The sequence below is a fragment of the Pygocentrus nattereri genome, unplaced genomic scaffold (genome assembly GCF_015220715.1).
Source record: "Pygocentrus nattereri isolate fPygNat1 unplaced genomic scaffold, fPygNat1.pri scaffold_130_arrow_ctg1, whole genome shotgun sequence".
NCBI classification, from domain to species: domain Eukaryota; kingdom Metazoa; phylum Chordata; class Actinopteri; order Characiformes; family Serrasalmidae; genus Pygocentrus; species Pygocentrus nattereri.
The window spans coordinates 1-21,247 of NW_023618293.1; the positions used below are offsets into that span (position 1 = coordinate 1).

The following is a 21,247-nucleotide window of genomic DNA, read 5'->3' on the forward strand; positions in this document are numbered from 1 at the left end:
AGCGTGCCATTTGGAGACCATTAGAAAACTGTAAGAGTTCTGCTGCTAGAACAGCACGGATCACTGACTGACCCGCATTTTTATTCATTTATGTTTTTTTATCAAAATAAAAGTCCTCACTACAAAGTCATCGCTGTGCGGAGGACAAACAGCAGCAACGTCAAAGGACCGTTTCATTAAATTAAAGGCCTACAAGTAAACACGAAAACCTGGTTTAGCTGTGACTTAAACCTTTTCTATCTATGTGGGACTTTTTCAATATTTGAAAAGCTTCCTTCTCAGGGGGGTCATAATTGACTAAAATTAAAGAGGTTATTAACGACAAAAAAAGGGACTTTTTTTTTGTTTACTTCTCAGACTAGGGTATGTGCGGTGTTCACTCAGTTGCGCTTAATTGTTTGAAATTAATATTTCTAAAATTCTTTTCAAATGGCTTCTTTTCAATCCACGTTCAGCAAAACTGAATGTTTTTTTTCTTCTCCGCGTACTGGCAGCTTGTGAACTACTATTTCCCTGTCGGCCAAATGTTCAAGATTTAAAACACAGGACGTTACAGATTTTTGTCCAATAATATTATTGCAATGTGTGTATTTTTCTTCCTGTAGTGCAATATAAAGTACTAACGACTTCCAAACATTAAGGACAGAGTAAAAACACGTAGTGCTGATTTCCATCATTTTGGAAACAATAGGTTTTCCTATGCAGAGAGCAGGTGATACTAAAGAGCTTCAAATCACAAGAACAGTGTACAGCTTTGGCTTGATAAGCGCAAAGTTAAACATACAGTGGGTTGCAAAAGTATTCAGCCCCCTTGAACTTTTCAACCTTTTGCCACATTTCAGGCTTCAAACATAAAGATATGAAATTGTAATTTTTTGTGAAGAATCAACAACAAGTGGGACACAATTGTGAAGTGGAACGAAATTTATTGGATATTTTAAACTTTTTTTAGAAATAAAAAACTGAAAAGTGGGGCGTGCAATATTATTCAGCCCCTTTACTTTCAGTGCAGCAAACTCACTCCAGAAGTTCAGTGAGGATCTCTGAATGATCCAATGTTGACCTAAATGACTGATGATGATAAATAGAATCCACCTGTGTGTAATTAAGTCTCCGTATAAATGCACCTGCTCTGTGATAGTCTCAGAGTTCTGTTTAAAGTGCAGAGAGCATCATGAAGACCAAGGAACACACCAGGCAGGTCCGAGATACTGTTGTGGAGAGGTTTAAAGCCGGATTTGGATAGAAAAAGATTTCCCAAGCTTTAAACATCTCAAGGAGCACTGTGCAAGCGATCATATTGAAATGGAAGGAGCATCAGACCACTGCAAATCTACCAAGACCCGGCCGTCCCTCTAAACTTTCAGCTCAAACAAGGAGAAGACTGATCATAGATGCAGCCAAGAGGCCCATGATCACTCTGGATGAACTGCAGAGATCTACAGCTGAGGTGGGAGACTTTGTCCATAGGACAACGATCAGTGGTACACTGCACAAATCTGGGCTTTATGGAAGAGTGGCAAGAAAAAGCCATTTCTCAAAGATATCCATAAAAAGTCTCATTTAATGTTTGCCACAAGCCACCTGGGAGACACACCAAACATGTGGAAGAAGGTGCTCTGGTCAGATGAAACCAAAATCGAACTTATGTTTGGCGTAAAAGCAATACAGCTCATCACCCTGAACACACCATCCCCACTGTCAAACATGGTGGTGGCAGCATCATGGTTTGGGCCTGCTTTTCTTCAGCAGGGACAGGGAAGATGGTTAATATTGATGGGAAGATGGATGGAGCCAAATACAGGACCATTCTGGAAGAAAACCTGTTGGAGTCTGCAAAAGACCTGAGACTGGGACGGAGATTTATCTTCCAACAAGACAATGATCCAAAACATAAAGCAACATCTACAATGGAATGGTTCACAAATAAACGTATCCAGGTGTTAGAATGGCCAAGTCAAAGTCCAGACCTGAATCCAATCGAGAATCTGTGGAAAGAGCTGAAAACTGCTGTTCACAAACGCTCTCCATCCAACTTCACTGAGCTCGAGCTGTTTTGCAAGGAAGAATGGGCAAAAATTTCAGTCTCTCGATGTGCAAGACTGACAGAGACGTACCCCAAGCCACTTGCAGCTGTAATCACAGCAAAAGGTGGCGCTACAAAGTATTAAAGCAAGGGGGCTGAATAATATTGCACGCCCCACTTTTCAGTTTTTTATTTCTAAAAAAAGTTTAAAATATCCAACAAATTTCGTTCCACTTCACGATTGTGTCCCACTTGTTGTTGACTCTTCACAAAAAATGTCAATTTCATATCTTTATGTTTGAAGCCTGAAATGTGGCAAAAGGTTGAAAAGTTCAAGGGGGCTGAATACTTTTGCAACCCACTGTATGTACACACACAAGAATGTCCTCATCACATCATGAAGTGTTTGCTGGTAAAAAGATAGACTGAAAATGACATTATGGAATGATTTAAGCCACAGGGGATATCGATATTACAAAAAGTCATTAAAGCTCACCTTCACTCTCCATTTTGTGTATCGTAAAACCAGTAGTATTTAACTGAGAGATATTAACAATGTAAGAGTTAGTTGGGAACACAAATATAAGAGGAGTTTGCTGAAGCGGACTGGCTAGTCCACTCATTATTCAGGCATGATTATTTTATTCATTTCTTCTTCTTGCTTATTTTTTTCTGTCATAATGCTAAAATCTGTAACACAACACTTTGTAGAGTGTTTGATAGTGGGTGAAAAAGATTAAGGGGAGCAAAAGGAAAGTAAAGAAAGAGTTTCAGTATGAAAAAGCTTACAGCACCTGGTATTCCCAGGCGGTCTCCCATCCAAGTACTAACCAGGCCCGACCCTGCTTAGCTTCCGAGATCAGGACGAGATCGGGCGTTCTCAGGGTGGTATGGCCGTAAGCGACAGCGACTGCTGTGGATAAGGCTATTTAGAGGTCTGGACTAAGAGCAGCACGTCATTCAGAGACTATCAGAAAACTAAAAGAGCTCTGCTGCCCTAAAAGCAACACAGATCAGTAAGTGACCGATTTGTTTCATCAAAAGAAAAGTGTCCCCTCCAATGTCGTCGCAGTGTTTAAACCACAGAACCAAAGTTGTAGGACTGATTTCTAAAACGAAGAGCGGAATAGGAATATGATAACTTTTGCCCAGTTCAAACTTACAATCTGCCTCAAAGGCCTCTTAGAGCACTACTGGCTTCATGCAGTAACTGAAAGGATGTCCAGAGGTTTCTTGTCATTTACAAGTTTCTTTCCACAGTTTGAGCAAAGAAACATTTCACTGAGTTTCTTCTAAAGCCTGATTTAGGGGGAAAAAAAACGTAAAACAAAGCATAAGGAAACCAAAAAAAAACCTGAGCGGCCTGCATGATATTCACCTGTGCTCCTTTGGATACTTCTTATATGTACATGTGCTCAGCATTGCCCCCCAGTTTCAGATTAAAATCATTGCATCTCATTCATTTAAGAAGAAATCATGCACCAATACTAGAATCCTACAAGGAAATACAGCAATCACTACGAGCTTCACCTTTTCTACCTTTAATTTCCATGTGAAAATGTTCACGGCGGTTTTAAAAAGTACTAATTTCATAATCATTCATCTGTACAGGAACCGTGTCCGTTGTCAGAGAAACAGGCTGTTGTTGTATGTGATTACATGCCGTAAAGGTTGTTTTTGTATTTGTATTTGTATTAATTCATAATCAGCTCAGAATAATGAATGACACTTCAGAGAAATTGCACTGTGGTCAAATAGGCTGTAAGAAAAGGGTTCATATGATGAGCAGATAGTTGACTAATTACATTGGCAGGTGTTTATTTTGTTTGTTTCATCTCACACTATCAATACACTGATGCCTGTAACCGAACGCCCTGTAAATACGGGACGATGAAAGAAAATAAGAGTAAAAGAGGGAAAAAAAAACTGGAAAGTGTGTGCTTCGGTGTGAAAAAGCTTACAGCACCTGGTATTCCCAGGCGGTCTCCCATCCAAGTACTAACCAGGCCCGACCCTGCTTAGCTTCCGAGATCAGACGAGATCGGGCGTTCTCAGGGCTGGTATGGCCGTAAGCGACAGCGACTGCTGTGCTAAGACTATTTATAATGCTGAACCAAGAGCAGCGTGCCATTTGGAGACCATTAGAAAACTATAAGAGTTCTGCTGCTAGAACAGCACGGATCACTGACTGACCCGCATTTTTATTCATTTATGTTTTTTTATCAAAATAAAAGTCCTCACTACAAAGTCATCGCTGTGCGGAGGACAAACAGCAGCAACGTCAAAGGACCGTTTCATTAAATTAAAGGCCTACAAGTAAACCCGAAAACCTGGTTTAGCTGTGACTTAAACCTTTTCTATCTATGTGGGACTTTTTCAATATTTGAAAAGCTTCCTTCTCAGGGGGTCATAATTGACAAAAATGAAAGAGGTTATTAACGACAAAAAAAGGGACTTTTTTTTTGTTTACTTCTCAGACTAGGGTATGTGCGGTGTTCACTCAGTTGCGCTTAATTGTTTGAAATTAATATTTCTAAAATTCTTTTCAAATGGCTTCTTTTTCAATCCACGTTCAGCAAAACTGAATGTTTTTTTTCTTTCTCCACGTACTGGCAGCTTGTGAACTACTATTTCCCTGTCGGCCAAATGTTCAAGATTTAAAACACAGGACGTTACAGATTTTTGTCCAATAATATTATTGCAATGTGTGTATTTTTCTTCCTGTAGTGCAATATAAAGTACTAACGACTTCCAAACATTAAGGACAGAGTAAAAACACGTAGTGCTGATTTCCATCATTTTGGAAACAATAGGTTTTCCTATGCAGAGAGCAGGTGATACTAAAGAGCTTCAAATCACAAGAACAGTGTACAGCTTTGGCTTGATAAGCGCAAAGTTAAACATATATACACACACAAGAATGTCCTCATCACATCATGAAGTGTTTGCTGGTAAAAAGATAGACTGAAAATGACATTATGGAATGATTTAAGCCACAGGGGATATCGATATTACAAAAAGTCATTAAAGCTCACCTTCACTCTCCATTTTGTGTATCGTAAAACCAGTAGTATTTAACTGAGAGATATTAACAATGTAAGAGTTAGTTGGGAACACAAATATAAGAGGAGTTTGCTGAAGCGGACTGGCTAGTCCACTCATTATTCAGGCCTGATTATTTTATTTATTTCTTCTTCTTGCTTATTTTTTTCTGTCATAGTGCTAAAATCTGTAACACAACACTTTGTAGAGTGTTTGATAGTGGGTGAAAAAGATTAAGGGGAGCAAAAGGAAAGAAGAGAAAGAGTTTCAGTATGAAAAAGCTTACAGCACCTGGTATTCCCAGGCAGTCTCCCATCCAAGTACTAACCAGGCCCAACCCTGCTTAGCTTGCGAGATCAGACAAGATCAAGCGTTCTCAGGGTGGTAAGGCCGTAAGCGACAGCGACGCTGTGGATAAGGACTATTTAGAGGTCTGGACTAAGAGCAGCACGTCATTCAGAGACTATCAGAAAACTAAAAGAGCTCTGCTGCCCTAAAAGCAACACAGATCAGTAAGTGACCGATTTGTTTCATCAAAAGAAAAGTGTCCCCTCCAATGTCGTCGCAGTGTTTAAACCACAGAACCAAAGTTGTAGGACTGATTTCTAAAACGAAGAGCGGAATAGGAATATGATAACTTTTGCCCAGTTCAAACTTACAATCTGCCTCAAAGGCCTCTTAGAGCACTACTGGCTTCATGCAGCAACTGAAAGGATGTCCAGAGGTTTCTTGTCATTTACAAGTTTCTTTCCACAGTTTGAGCAAAGAAACATTTCACTGAGTTTCTTCTAAAGCCTGATTTAGGGGGGAAAAAAACGTAAAACAAAGCATAAGGAAACCAAAAAAAAACCTGAGCGGCCTGCATAATATTCACCTGTGCTCCTTTGGATACTTCTTATATGTACATGTGCTCAGCATTGCCCCCCAGTGTCAGATTAAAATCATTGCATCTCATTCATTTAAGAAGAAATCATGCACCAATACTAGAATCCTACAAGGAAATACAGCAATCACTACGAGCTTCACCTTTTCTACCTTTAATTTCCATGTGAAAATGTTCACGGCGGTTTTAAAAAGTACTAATTTCATAATCATTCATCTGTACAGGAACCGTGTCCGTTGTCAGAGAAACAGGCTGTTGTTGTATGTGATTACATGCCGTAAAGGTTGTTTTTGTATTTGTATTTGTATTAATTCATAATCAGCTCAGAATAATGAATGACACTTCAGAGAAATTGCACTGTGGTCAAATAGGCTGTAAGAAAAGGGTTCATATGATGAGCAGATAGTTGACTAATTACATTGGCAGGTGTTTATTTTGTTTGTTTCATCTCACACTATCAATACACTGATGCCTGTAACCGAACGCCCTGTAAATACGGGACGATGAAAGAAAATAAGAGTAAAAGAGGGAAAAAAAAACTGGAAAGTGTGTGCTTCGGTGTGAAAAAGCTTACAGCACCTGGTATTCCCAGGCGGTCTCCCATCCAAGTACTAACCAGGCCCGACCCTGCTTAGCTTCCGAGATCAGACGAGATCGGGCGTTCTCAGGGTGGTATGGCCGTAAGCGACAGCGATGCTCTGGATAAGACTATTTATAATGCTGAAGCCAAGAGCAGCGTGCCATTTGGAGACCATTAGAAAACTATAAGAGTTCTGCTGCTAGAACAGCACGGATCACTGACTGACCCGCATTTTTATTCATTATGTTTTTTTATCAAAATAAAAGTCCTCACTACAAAGTCATCGCTGTGCGGAGGACAAACAGCAGCAACGTCAAAGGACCGTTTCATTAAATTAAAGGGCTACAAGTAAACACGAAAACCTGGTTTAGCTGTGACTTAAACCTTTTCTATCTATGTGGGACTTTTTCAATATTTGAAAAGCTTCCTTCTCAGGGGGGTCATAATTGACTAAAAATTAAAGAGGTTATTAACGACAAAAAAAGGGACTTTTTTTTGTTTACTTCTCAGACTAGGGTATGTGCGGTGTTCACTCAGTTGCGCTTAATTGTTTGAAAATAATATTTCTAAAAATCTTTTCAAATGGCTTCTTTTTCAATCCACGTTCAGCAAAACTGAATGTTTTTTTTCTTTCTCCACGTACTGGCAGCTTGTGAACTACTATTTCCCTGTCGGCCAAATGTTCAAGATTTAAAACACAGGACGTTACACATTTTTGTCCAATAATATTATTGCAATGTGTGTATTTTTCTTCCTGTAGTGCAATATAAAGTACTAACGACTTCCAAACATTAAGGAAAGAGTAAAAACACGTAGTGCTGATTTCCATCATTTTGGAAACAATAGGTTTTCCTATGCAGAGAGCAGGTGATACTAAAGAGCTTCAAATCACAAGAACAGTGTACAGCTTTGGCTTGATAAGCGCAAAGTTAAACATATATACACACACACAAGAATGTCCTCATCACATCATGAAGTGTTTGCTGGTAAAAAGATAGACTGAAAATGACATTATGGAATGATTTAAGCCACAGGGGATATCGATATTACAAAAAGTCATTAAAGCTCACCTTCACTCTCCATTTTGTGTATCGTAAAACCAGTAGTATTTAACTGAGAGATATTAACAATGTAAGAGTTAGTTGGGAACACAAATATAAGAGGAGTTTGCTGAAGCGGACTGGCTAGTCCACTCATTATTCAGGCCTGATTATTTTATTTATTTCTTCTTCTTGCTTATTTTTTTCTGTCATAATGCTAAAATCTGTAACACAACACTTTGTAGAGTGTTTGATAGTGGGTGAAAAAGATTAAGGGGAGCAAAAGGAAAGAAGAGAAAGAGTTTCAGTATGAAAAAGCTTACAGCACCTGGTATTCCCAGGCCGTCTCCCATCCAAGTACTAACCAGGCCCGACCCTGCTTAGCTTCCGAGATCAGACGAGATCGGGCGTTCTCAGGGTGGTATGGCCGTAAGCGACAGCGACGCTGTGGATAAGGACTATTTAGAGGTCTGGACTAAGAGCAGCACGTCATTCAGAGACTATCAGAAAACTAAAAGAGCTCTGCTGCCCTAAAAGCAACACAGATCAGTAAGTGACCGATTTGTTTCATCAAAAGAAAAGTGTCCCCTCCAATGTCGTCGCAGTGTTTAAACCACAGAACCAAAGTTGTAGGACTGATTTCTAAAACGAAGAGCGGAATAGGAATATGATAACTTTTGCCCAGTTCAAACTTACAATCTGCCTCAAAGGCCTCTTAGAGCACTACTGGCTTCATGCAGCAACTGAAAGGATGTCCAGAGGTTTCTTGTCATTTACAAGTTTCTTTCCACAGTTTGAGCAAAGAAACATTTCACTGAGTTTCTTCTAAAGCCTGATTTAGGGGGGAAAAAAACGTAAAACAAAGCATAAGGAAACCAAAAAAAAACCTGAGCGGCCTGCATAATATTCACCTGTGCTCCTTTGGATACTTCTTATATGTACATGTGCTCAGCATTGCCCCCCAGTGTCAGATTAAAATCATTGCATCTCATTCATTTAAGAAGAAATCATGCACCAATACTAGAATCCTACAAGGAAATACAGCAATCACTACGAGCTTCACCTTTTCTACCTTTAATTTCCATGTGAAAATGTTCACGGCGGTTTTAAAAAGTACTAATTTCATAATCATTCATCTGTACAGGAACCGTGTCCGTTGTCAGAGAAACAGGCTGTTGTTGTATGTGATTACATGCCGTAAAGGTTGTTTTTGTATTTGTATTTGTATTAATTCATAATCAGCTCAGAATAATGAATGACACTTCAGAGAAATTGCACTGTGGTCAAATAGGCTGTAAGAAAAGGGTTCATATGATGAGCAGATAGTTGACTAATTACATTGGCAGGTGTTTATTTTGTTTGTTTCATCTCACACTATCAATACACTGATGCCTGTAACCGAACGCCCTGTAAATACGGGACGATGAAAGAAAATAAGAGTAAAAGAGGGAAAAAAAAACTGGAAAGTGTGTGCTTCGGTGTGAAAAAGCTTACAGCACCTGGTATTCCCAGGCGGTCTCCCATCCAAGTACTAACCAGGCCCGACCCTGCTTAGCTTCCGAGATCAGACGAGATCGGGCGTTCTCAGGGTGGTATGGCCGTAAGCGACAGCGATGCTCTGGATAAGACTATTTATAATGCTGAGCCAAGAGCAGCGTGCCATTTGGAGACCATTAGAAAACTATAAGAGTTCTGCTGCTAGAACAGCACGGATCACTGACTGACCCGCATTTTTATTCATATTATGTTTTTTTATCAAAATAAAAGTCCTCACTACAAAGTCATCGCTGTGCGGAGGACAAACAGCAGCAACGTCAAAGGACCGTTTCATTAAATTAAAAGGCCTACAAGTAAACACGAAAACCTGGTTTAGCTGTGACTTAAACCTTTTCTATCTATGTGGGACTTTTTCAATATTTGAAAAGCTTCCTTCTCAGGGGGGTCATAATTGACAAAAATTAAAGAGGTTATTAACGACAAAAAAAGGGACTTTTTTTTGTTTACTTCTCAGACTAGGGTATGTGCGGTGTTCACTCAGTTGCGCTTAATTGTTTGAAATTAATATTTCTAAAATTCTTTTCAAATGGCTTCTTTTTCAATCCACGTTCAGCAAAACTGAATGTTTTTTTTCTTTCTCCACGTACTGGCAGCTTGTGAACTACTATTTCCCTGTCGGCCAAATGTTCAAGATTTAAAACACAGGACGTTACAAATTTTTGTCCAATAATATTATTGCAATGTGTGTATTTTTCTTCCTGTAGTGCAATATAAAGTACTAACGACTTCCAAACATTAAGGAAAGAGTAAAAACACGTAGTGCTGATTTCCATCATTTTGGAAACAATAGGTTTTCCTATGCAGAGAGCAGGTGATACTAAAGAGCTTCAAATCACAAGAACAGTGTACAGCTTTGGCTTGATAAGCGCAAAGTTAAACATATATACACACACACAAGAATGTCCTCATCACATCATGAAGTGTTTGCTGGTAAAAAGATAGACTGAAAATGACATTATGGAATGATTTAAGCCACAGGGGATATCGATATTACAAAAAGTCATTAAAGCTCACCTTCACTCTCCATTTTGTGTATCGTAAAACCAGTAGTATTTAACTGAGAGATATTAACAATGTAAGAGTTAGTTGGGAACACAAATATAAGAGGAGTTTGCTGAAGCGGACTGGCTAGTCCACTCATTATTCAGGCCTGATTATTTTATTTATTTCTTCTTCTTGCTTATTTTTTTCTGTCATAGTGCTAAAATCTGTAACACAACACTTTGTAGAGTGTTTGATAGTGGGTGAAAAAGATTAAGGGGAGCAAAAGGAAAGAAGAGAAAGAGTTTCAGTATGAAAAAGCTTACAGCACCTGGTATTCCCAGGCCGTCTCCCATCCAAGTACTAACCAGGCCCGACCCTGCTTAGCTTCCGAGATCAGACGAGATCGGGCGTTCTCAGGGTGGTATGGCCGTAAGCGACAGCGACGCTGTGGATAAGGCTATTTAGAGGTCTGGACTAAGAGCAGCACGTCATTCAGAGACTATCAGAAAACTAAAAGAGCTCTGCTGCCCTAAAAGCAACACAGATCAGTAAGTGACCGATTTGTTTCATCAAAAGAAAAGTGTCCCCTCCAATGTCGTCGCAGTGTTTAAACCACAGAACCAAAGTTGTTGGACTGATTTCTAAAACGAAGAGCGGAATAGGAATATGATAACTTTTGCCCAGTTCAAACTTACAATCTGCCTCAAAGGCCTCTTAGAGCACTACTGGCTTCATGCAGTAACTGAAAGGATGTCCAGAGGTTTCTTGTCATTTACAAGTTTCTTTCCACAGTTTGAGCAAAGAAACATTTCACTGAGTTTCTTCTAAAGCCTGATTTAGGGGGAAAAAAAACGTAAAACAAAGCATAAGGAAACCAAAAAAAAACCTGAGCGGCCTGCATGATATTCACCTGTGCTCCTTTGGATACTTCTTATATGTACATGTGCTCAGCATTGCCCCCCAGTTTCAGATTAAAATCATTGCATCTCATTCATTTAAGAAGAAATCATGCACCAATACTAGAATCCTACAAGGAAATACAGCAATCACTACGAGCTTCACCTTTTCTACCTTTAATTTCCATGTGAAAATGTTCACGGCGGTTTTAAAAAGTACTAATTTCATAATCATTCATCTGTACAGGAACCGTGTCCGTTGTCAGAGAAACGGGCTGTTGTTGTATGTGATTACATGCCGTAAAGGTTGTTTTTGTATTTGTATTTGTATTAATTCATAATCAGCTCAGAATAATGAATGACACTTCAGAGAAATTGCACTGTGGTCAAATAGGCTGTAAGAAAAGGGTTCATATGATGAGCAGATAGTTGACTAATTACATTGGCAGGTGTTTATTTTGTTTGTTTCATCTCACACTATCAATACACTGATGCCTGTAACCGAACGCCCTGTAAATACGGGACGATGAAAGAAAATAAGAGTAAAAGAGGGAAAAAAAAACTGGAAAGTGTGTGCTTCGGTGTGAAAAAGCTTACAGCACCTGGTATTCCCAGGCGGTCTCCCATCCAAGTACTAACCAGGCCCGACCCTGCTTAGCTTCCGAGATCAGACGAGATCGGGCGTTCTCAGGGTGGTATGGCCGTAAGCGACTAGCGATCGCTGTGGATAAGACTATTTATAATGCTGAACCAAGAGCAGCGTGCCATTTGGAGACCATTAGAAAACTATAAGAGTTCTGCTGCTAGAACAGCACGGATCACTGACTGACCCGCATTTTTATTCATATATGTTTTTTTAATCAAAATAAAAGTCCTCACTACAAAGTCATCGCTGTGCGGAGGACAAACAGCAGCAACGTCAAAGGACCGTTTCATTAAATTAAAGGCCTACAAGTAAACACGAAAACCTGGTTTAGCTGTGACTTAAACCTTTTCTATCTATGTGGGACTTTTTCAATATTTGAAAAGCTTCCTTCTACAGGGGGTCATAATTGACAAAAATGAAAGAGGTTATTAACGACAAAAAAAGGGACTTTTTTTTTGTTTACTTCTCAGACTAGGGTATGTGCGGTGTTCACTCAGTTGCGCTTAATTGTTTGAAATTAATATTTCTAAAATTCTTTTCAAATGGCTTCTTTTTCAATCCACGTTCAGCAAAACTGAATGTTTTTTTTCTTTCTCCGCGTACTGGCAGCTTGTGAACTACTATTTCCCTGTCGGCCAAATGTTCAAGATTTAAAACACAGGACGTTACAGATTTTTGTCCAATAATATTATTGCAATGTGTGTATTTTTCTTCCTGTAGTGCAATATAAAGTACTAACGACTTCCAAACATTAAGGACAGAGTAAAAACACGTAGTGCTGATTTCCATCATTTTGGAAACAATAGGTTTTCCTATGCAGAGAGCAGGTGATACTAAAGAGCTTCAAATCACAAGAACAGTGTACAGCTTTGGCTTGATAAGCGCAAAGTTAAACATACAGTGGGTTGCAAAAGTATTCAGCCCCCTTGAACTTTTCAACCTTTTGCCACATTTCAGGCTTCAAACATAAAGATATGAAATTGTAATTTTTTGTGAAGAATCAACAACAAGTGGGACACAATTGTGAAGTGGAACGAAATTTATTGGATATTTTAAACTTTTTTTAGAAATAAAAAACTGAAAAGTGGGGCGTGCAATATTATTCAGCCCCTTTACTTTCAGTGCAGCAAACTCACTCCAGAAGTTCAGTGAGGATCTCTGAATGATCCAATGTTGACCTAAATGACTGATGATGATAAATAGAATCCACCTGTGTGTAATTAAGTCTCCGTATAAATGCACCTGCTCTGTGATAGTCTCAGAGTTCTGTTTAAAGCGCAGAGAGCATCATGAAGACCAAGGAACACACCAGGCAGGTCCGAGATACTGTTGTGGAGAGGTTTAAAGCCGGATTTGCATAGAAAAAGATTTCCCAAGCTTTAAACATCTCAAGGAGCACTGTGCAAGCGATCATATTGAAATGGAAGGAGCATCAGACCACTGCAAATCTACCAAGACCCGGCCGTCCCTCTAAACTTTCAGCTCAAACAAGGAGAAGACTGATCATAGATGCAGCCAAGAGGCCCATGATCACTCTGGATGAACTGCAGAGATCTACAGCTGAGGTGGGAGACTTTGTCCATAGGACAACGATCAGTGGTACACTGCACAAATCTGGGCTTTATGGAAGAGTGGCAAGAAAAAGCCATTTCTCAAAGATATCCATAAAAAGTCTCATTTAATGTTTGCCACAAGCCACCTGGGAGACACACCAAACATGTGGAAGAAGGTGCTCTGGTCAGATGAAACCAAAATCGAACTTATGTTTGGCGTAAAAGCAATACAGCTCATCACCCTGAACACACCATCCCCACTGTCAAACATGGTGGTGGCAGCATCATGGTTTGGGCCTGCTTTTCTTCAGCAGGGACAGGGAAGATGGTTAATATTGATGGGAAGATGGATGGAGCCAAATACAGGACCATTCTGGAAGAAAACCTGTTGGAGTCTGCAAAAGACCTGAGACTGGGACGGAGATTTATCTTCCAACAAGACAATGATCCAAAACATAAAGCAACATCTACAATGGAATGGTTCACAAATAAACGTATCCAGGTGTTAGAATGGCCAAGTCAAAGTCCAGACCTGAATCCAATCGAGAATCTGTGGAAAGAGCTGAAAACTGCTGTTCACAAACGCTCTCCATCCAACTTCACTGAGCTCGAGCTGTTTTGCAAGGAAGAATGGGCAAAAATTTCAGTCTCTCGATGTGCAAGACTGACAGAGACGTACCCCAAGCCACTTGCAGCTGTAATCACAGCAAAAGGTGGCGCTACAAAGTATTAAAGCAAGGGGGCTGAATAATATTGCACGCCCCACTTTTCAGTTTTTTATTTCTAAAAAAAGTTTAAAATATCCAACAAATTTCGTTCCACTTCACGATTGTGTCCCACTTGTTGTTGACTCTTCACAAAAAATGTCAATTTCATATCTTTATGTTTGAAGCCTGAAATGTGGCAAAAGGTTGAAAAGTTCAAGGGGGCTGAATACTTTTGCAACCCACTGTATGTACACACACAAGAATGTCCTCATCACATCATGAAGTGTTTGCTGGTAAAAAGATAGACTGAAAATGACATTATGGAATGATTTAAGCCACAGGGGATATCGATATTACAAAAAGTCATTAAAGCTCACCTTCACTCTCCATTTTGTGTATCGTAAAACCAGTAGTATTTAACTGAGAGATATTAACAATGTAAGAGTTAGTTGGGAACACAAATATAAGAGGAGTTTGCTGAAGCGGACTGGCTAGTCCACTCATTATTCAGGCATGATTATTTTATTCATTTCTTCTTCTTGCTTATTTTTTTCTGTCATAATGCTAAAATCTGTAACACAACACTTTGTAGAGTGTTTGATAGTGGGTGAAAAAGATTAAGGGGAGCAAAAGGAAAGAAGAGAAAGAGTTTCAGCATGAAAAAGCTTACAGCACCTGGTATTCCCAGGCCGTCTCCCATCCAAGTACTAACCAGGCCCGACCCGGCTTAGCTTCCGCGATAAGGACGAGATCGGGCGTTCTCAGGGTGGTGTGGCCGTAAGCGACAGCGACGCTGTGGATAAGGCTATTTAGAGGTCTGGACTAAGAGCAGCACGTCATTCAGAGACTATCAGAAAACTAAAAGAGCTCTGCTGCCCTAAAAGCAACACAGATCAGTAAGTGACCGATTTGTTTCATCAAAAGAAAAGTGTCCCCTCCAATGTCGTCGCAGTGTTTAAACCACAGAACCAAAGTTGTAGGACTGATTTCTAAAACGAAGAGCGGAATAGGAATATGATAACTTTTGCCCAGTTCAAACTTACAATCTGCCTCAAAGGCCTCTTAGAGCACTACTGGCTTCATGCAGCAACTGAAAGGATGTCCAGAGGTTTCTTGTCATTTACAAGTTTCTTTCCACAGTTTGAGCAAAGAAACATTTCACTGAGTTTCTTCTAAAGCCTGATTTAGGGGGAAAAAAAACGTAAAACAAAGCATAAGGAAACCAAAAAAAAACCTGAGCGGCCTGCATGATATTCACCTGTGCTCCTTTGGATACTTCTTATATGTACATGTGCTCAGCATTGCCCCCCAGTGTCAGATTAAAATCATTGCATCTCATTCATTTAAGAAGAAATCATGCACCAATACTAGAATCCTACAAGGAAATACAGCAATCACTACGAGCTTCACCTTTTCTACCTTTAATTTCCATGTGAAAATGTTCACGGCGGTTTTAAAAAGTACTAATTTCATAATCATTCATCTGTACAGGAACCGTGTCCGTTGTCAGAGAAACAGGCTGTTGTTGTATGTGATTACATGCCGTAAAGGTTGTTTTTGTATTTGTATTTGTATTAATTCATAATCAGCTCAGAATAATGAATGACACTTCAGAGAAATTGCACTGTGGTCAAATAGGCTGTAAGAAAAGGGTTCATATGATGAGCAGATAGTTGACTAATTACATTGGCAGGTGTTTATTTTGTTTGTTTCATCTCACACTATCAATACACTGATGCCTGTAACCGAACGCCCTGTAAATACGGGACGATGAAAGAAAATAAGAGTAAAAGAGGGAAAAAAAAACTGGAAAGTGTGTGCTTCGGTGTGAAAACGCTTACAGCACCTGGTATTCCCAGGCGGTCTCCCATCCAAGTACTAACCAGGCCCGACCCTGCTTAGCTTCCGAGATCAGACGAGATCGGGCGTTCTCAGGCTGGTATGGCCGTAAGCGACAGGGCTGCTCTGGATAAGACTATTTATAATGCTGAGCCAAGAGCAGCGTGCCATTTGGAGACCATTAGAAAACTATAAGAGTTCTGCTGCTGGAACAGCACGGATCACTGACCGACCGGCATTTTTATTCATATATTTTTTTTAATCAAAATAAAAGTCCTCACTACAAAGTCATCGCTGTGCGGAGGAAAAACAGCAGCAACGTCAAAGGACCGTTTCATTAAATTAAAGGGCGACAAGTAAACCCGAAAACCTGGTTTAGCTGTGACTTAAACCTTTTCTATCTATGTGGGACTTTTTCAATATTTGAAAAGCTTCCTTCTTACAGGGGGTCATAATTGACAAAAATGAAAGAGGTTATTAACGACAAAAAAAGGGACTTTTTTTTGTTTACTTCTCAGACTAGGGTATGTGCGGTGTTCACTCAGTTGCGCTTAATTGTTTGAAATTAATATTTCTAAAATTCTTTTCAAATGGCTTCTTTTTCAATCCACGTTCAGCAAAACTGAATGTTTTTTTTCTTTCTCCGCGTACTGGCAGCTTGTGAACTACTATTTCCCTGTCGGCCAAATGTTCAAGATTTAAAACACAGGACGTTACAGATTTTTGTCCAATAATATTATTGCAATGTGTGTATTTTTCTTCCTGTAGTGCAATATAAAGTACTAACGACTTCCAAACATTAAGGACAGAGTAAAAACACGTAGTGCTGATTTCCATCATTTTGGAAACAATAGGTTTTCCTATGCAGAGAGCAGGTGATACTAAAGAGCTTCAAATCACAAGAACAGTGTACAGCTTTGGCTTGATAAGCGCAAAGTTAAACATATATACACACACAAGAATGTCCTCATCACATCATGAAGTGTTTGCTGGTAAAAAGATAGACTGAAAATGACATTATGGAATGATTTAAGCCACAGGGGATATCGATATTACAAAAAGTCATTAAAGCTCACCTTCACTCTCCATTTTGTGTATCGTAAAACCAGTAGTATTTAACTGAGAGATATTAACAATGTAAGAGTTAGTTGGGAACACAAATATAAGAGGAGTTTGCTGAAGCGGACTGGCTAGTCCACTCATTATTCAGGCCTGATTATTTTATTTATTTCTTCTTCTTGCTTATTTTTTTCTGTCATAATGCTAAAATCTGTAACACAACACTTTGTAGAGTGTTTGATAGTGGGTGAAAAAGATTAAGGGGAGCAAAAGGAAAGAAGAGAAAGAGTTTCAGCATGAAAAAGCTTACAGCACCTGGTATTCCCAGGCCGTCTCCCACCCAAGTACTAACCAGGCCCGACCCGGCTTAGCTTCCGCGATCGGACGAGATCGGGCGTTCTCAGGGTGGTGTGGCCGTAAGCGACAGCGACGCTGTGGATAAGGCTATTTAGAGGTCTGGACTAAGAGCAGCACGTCATTCAGAGACTATCAGAAAACTAAAAGAGCTCTGCTGCCCTAAAAGCAACACAGATCAGTAAGTGACCGATTTGTTTCATCAAAAGAAAAGTGTCCCCTCCAATGTCGTCGCAGTGTTTAAACCACAGAACCAAAGTTGTAGGACTGATTTCTAAAACGAAGAGCGGAATAGGAATATGATAACTTTTGCCCAGTTCAAACTTACAATCTGCCTCAAAGGCCTCTTAGAGCACTACTGGCTTCATGCAGCAACTGAAAGGATGTCCAGAGGTTTCTTGTCATTTACAAGTTTCTTTCCACAGTTTGAGCAAAGAAACATTTCACTGAGTTTCTTCTAAAGCCTGATTTAGGGGGAAAAAAAACGTAAAACAAAGCATAAGGAAACCAAAAAAAAACCTGAGCGGCCTGCATGATATTCACCTGTGCTCCTTTGGATACTTCTTATATGTACATGTGCTCAGCATTGCCCCCCAGTGTCAGATTAAAATCATTGCATCTCATTCATTTAAGAAGAAATCATGCACCAATACTAGAATCCTACAAGGAAATACAGCAATCACTACGAGCTTCACCTTTTCTACCTTTAATTTCCATGTGAAAATGTTCACGGCGGTTTTAAAAAGTACTAATTTCATAATCATTCATCTGTACAGGAACCGTGTCCGTTGTCAGAGAAACAGGCTGTTGTTGTATGTGATTACATGCCGTAAAGGTTGTTTTTGTATTTGTATTTGTATTAATTCATAATCAGCTCAGAATAATGAATGACACTTCAGAGAAATTGCACTGTGGTCAAATAGGCTGTAAGAAAAGGGTTCATATGATGAGCAGATAGTTGACTAATTACATTGGCAGGTGTTTATTTTGTTTGTTTCATCTCACACTATCAATACACTGATGCCTGTAACCGAACGCCCTGTAAATACGGGACGATGAAAGAAAATAAGAGTAAAAGAGGGAAAAAAAAACTGGAAAGTGTGTGCTTCGGTGTGAAAAAGCTTACAGCACCTGGTATTCCCAGGCGGTCTCCCATCCAAGTACTAACCAGGCCCGACCCTGCTTAGCTTCCGAGATCAGACGAGATCGGGCGTTCTCAGGCTGGTATGGCCGTAAGCGATAGAGACGCTGTGCTTAAGACTATTTATAATGCTGAGCCAAGAGCAGCGTGCCATTTGGAGACCATTAGAAAACTATAAGAGTTCTGCTGCTGGAACAGCACGGATCACTGACTGACCCGCATTTTTATTCATTCATGTTTTTTTATCAAAATAAAAGTCCTCACTACAAAGTCATCGCTGTGCGGAGGACAAACAGCAGCAACGTCAAAGGACCGTTTCATTAAATTAAAGGCCTACAAGTAAACACGAAAACCTGGTTTAGCTGTGACTTAAACCTTTTCTATCTATGTGGGACTTTTTCAATATTTGAAAAGCTTCCTTCTCAGGGGGTCATAATTGACAAAAATTAAAGAGGTTATTAACGACAAAAAAAGGGACTTTTTTTTTGTTTACTTCTCAGACTAGGGTATGTGCGGTGTTCACTCAGTTGCGCTTAATTGTTTGAAATTAATATTTCTAAAATTCTTTTCAAATGGCTTCTTTTTCAATCCACGTTCAGCAAAACTGAATGTTTTTTTTCTTTCTCCACGTACTGGCAGCTTGTGAACTACTATTTCCCTGTCGGCCAAATGTTCAAGATTTAAAACACAGGACGTTACACATTTTTGTCCAATAATATTATTGCAATGTGTGTATTTTTCTTCCTGTAGTGCAATATAAAGTACTAACGACTTCCAAACATTAAGGAAAGAGTAAAAACACGTAGTGCTGATTTCCATCATTTTGGAAACAATAGGTTTTCCTATGCAGAGAGCAGGTGATACTAAAGAGCTTCAAATCACAAGAACAGTGTACAGCTTTGGCTTGATAAGCGCAAAGTTAAACATACAGTGGGTTGCAAAAGTATTCAGCCCCCTTGAACTTTTCAACCTTTTGCCACATTTCAGGCTTCAAACATAAAGATATGAAATTGTAATTTTTTGTGAAGAATCAACAACAAGTGGGACACAATTGTGAAGTGGAACGAAATTTATTGGATATTTTAAACTTTTTTTAGAAATAAAAAACTGAAAAGTGGGGCGTGCAATATTATTCAGCCCCTTTACTTTCAGTGCAGCAAACTCACTCCAGAAGTTCAGTGAGGATCTCTGAATGATCCAATGTTGACCTAAATGACTGATGATGATAAATAGAATCCACCTGTGTGTAATTAAGTCTCCGTATAAATGCACCTGCTCTGTGATAGTCTCAGAGTTCTGTTTAAAGTGCAGAGAGCATCATGAAGACCAAGGAACACACCAGGCAGGTCCGAGATACTGTTGTGGAGAGGTTTAAAGCCGGATTTGGATAGAAAAAGATTTCCCAAGCTTTAAACATCTCAAGGAGCACTGTGCAAGCGATCATATTGAAATGGAAGGAGCATCAGACCACTGCAAATCTACCAAGACCCGGCCGTCCCTCTAAACTTTCAGCTCAAACAAGGAGAAGACTGATCATAGATGCAGCCAAGAGGCCCATGATCACTCTGGATGAACTGCAGAGATCTACAGCTGAGGTGGGAGACTTTGTCCATAGGACAACGATCAGTGGTACACTGCACAAATCTGGGCTTTATGGAAGAGTGGCAAGAAAAAGCCATTTCTCAAAGATATCCATAAAAAGTCTCATTTAATGTTTGCCACAAGCCACCTGGGAGACACACCAAACATGTGGAAGAAGGTGCTCTGGTCAGATGAAACCAAAATCGAACTTATGTTTGGCGTAAAAGCAATACAGCTCATCACCCTGAACACACCATCCCCACTGTCAAACATGGTGGTGGCAGCATCATGGTTTGGGCCTGCTTTTCTTCAGCAGGGACAGGGAAGATGGTTAATATTGATGGGAAGATGGATGGAGCCAAATACAGGACCATTCTGGAAGAAAACCTGTTGGAGTCTGCAAAAGACCTGAGACTGGGACGGAGATTTATCTTCCAACAAGACAATGATCCAAAACATAAAGCAACATCTACAATGGAATGGTTCACAAATAAACGTATCCAGGTGTTAGAATGGCCAAGTCAAAGTCCAGACCTGAATCCAATCGAGAATCTGTGGAAAGAGCTGAAAACTGCTGTTCACAAACGCTCTCCATCCAACTTCACTGAGCTCGAGCTGTTTTGCAAGGAAGAATGGGCAAAAATTTCAGTCTCTCGATGTGCAAGACTGACAGAGACGTACCCCAAGCCACTTGCAGCTGTAATCACAGCAAAAGGTGGCGCTACAAAGTATTAAAGCAAGGGGGCTGAATAATATTGCACGCCCCACTTTTCAGTTTTTTATTTCTAAAAAAAGTTTAAAATATCCAACAAATTTCGTTCCACTTCACGATTGTGTCCCACTTGTTGTTGACTCTTCACAAAAAATGTCAATTTCATATCTTTATGTTTGAAGCCTGAAATGTGGCAAAAGGTTGAAAAGTTCAAGGGGGCTGAATACTTTTGCAACCCACTGTATGTACACACACAAGAATGTCCTCATCACATCATGAAGTGTTTGCTGGTAAAAAGATAGACTGAAAATGACATTATGGAATGATTTAAGCCACAGGGGATATCGATATTACAAAAAGTCATTAAAGCTCACCTTCACTCTCCATTTTGTGTATCGTAAAACCAGTAGTATTTAACTGAGAGATATTAACAATGTAAGAGTTAGTTGGGAACACAAATATAAGAGGAGTTTGCTGAAGCGGACTGGCTAGTCCACTCATTATTCAGGCATGATTATTTTATTCATTTCTTCTTCTTGCTTATTTTTTTCTGTCATAATGCTAAAATCTGTAACACAACACTTTGTAGAGTGTTTGATAGTGGGTGAAAAAGATTAAGGGGAGCAAAAGGAAAGAAGAGAAAGAGT

General features: G+C 39.6%; 11 non-coding genes and 1 pseudogene across 11 annotated transcripts; all 12 read right to left on the reverse strand.

The window, feature by feature from the left end:
* Positions 1-2,808: 2,808 nt before the first annotated feature.
* LOC119262978 lies at positions 2,809-2,928 on the reverse strand. Its single transcript, XR_005130039.1, has one exon. It is a non-coding gene; the product is annotated as a 5S ribosomal RNA (ribosomal RNA).
* Positions 2,929-3,980: 1,052 nt separating this feature from the next.
* LOC119262969 lies at positions 3,981-4,100 on the reverse strand. The gene has a single exon (XR_005130031.1). It is a non-coding gene; the product is annotated as a 5S ribosomal RNA (ribosomal RNA).
* Positions 4,101-5,347: 1,247 nt separating this feature from the next.
* On the reverse strand, positions 5,348-5,466 carry LOC119262973. The gene has a single exon (XR_005130035.1). It is a non-coding gene; the product is annotated as a 5S ribosomal RNA (ribosomal RNA).
* Positions 5,467-6,518: 1,052 nt separating this feature from the next.
* Positions 6,519-6,637, reverse strand: LOC119262968. The gene has a single exon (XR_005130030.1). It is a non-coding gene; the product is annotated as a 5S ribosomal RNA (ribosomal RNA).
* Positions 6,638-7,887: 1,250 nt separating this feature from the next.
* On the reverse strand, positions 7,888-8,006 carry LOC119262970. Its single transcript, XR_005130032.1, has one exon. It is a non-coding gene; the product is annotated as a 5S ribosomal RNA (ribosomal RNA).
* A 1,052-nt stretch (positions 8,007-9,058) lies between these two features.
* LOC119262976 lies at positions 9,059-9,177 on the reverse strand. Its single transcript, XR_005130037.1, has one exon. It is a non-coding gene; the product is annotated as a 5S ribosomal RNA (ribosomal RNA).
* Positions 9,178-10,428: 1,251 nt separating this feature from the next.
* LOC119262971 lies at positions 10,429-10,547 on the reverse strand. The gene has a single exon (XR_005130033.1). It is a non-coding gene; the product is annotated as a 5S ribosomal RNA (ribosomal RNA).
* A 1,051-nt stretch (positions 10,548-11,598) lies between these two features.
* Positions 11,599-11,717, reverse strand: LOC119262977. Its single transcript, XR_005130038.1, has one exon. It is a non-coding gene; the product is annotated as a 5S ribosomal RNA (ribosomal RNA).
* A 2,860-nt stretch (positions 11,718-14,577) lies between these two features.
* LOC119262975 lies at positions 14,578-14,697 on the reverse strand (annotated as a pseudogene).
* Positions 14,698-15,748: 1,051 nt separating this feature from the next.
* Positions 15,749-15,867, reverse strand: LOC119262972. Its single transcript, XR_005130034.1, has one exon. It is a non-coding gene; the product is annotated as a 5S ribosomal RNA (ribosomal RNA).
* Positions 15,868-17,115: 1,248 nt separating this feature from the next.
* On the reverse strand, positions 17,116-17,234 carry LOC119262974. The gene has a single exon (XR_005130036.1). It is a non-coding gene; the product is annotated as a 5S ribosomal RNA (ribosomal RNA).
* A 1,051-nt stretch (positions 17,235-18,285) lies between these two features.
* Positions 18,286-18,404, reverse strand: LOC119262979. Its single transcript, XR_005130040.1, has one exon. It is a non-coding gene; the product is annotated as a 5S ribosomal RNA (ribosomal RNA).
* Between the last annotated feature and the right edge of the window lie 2,843 nt (positions 18,405-21,247).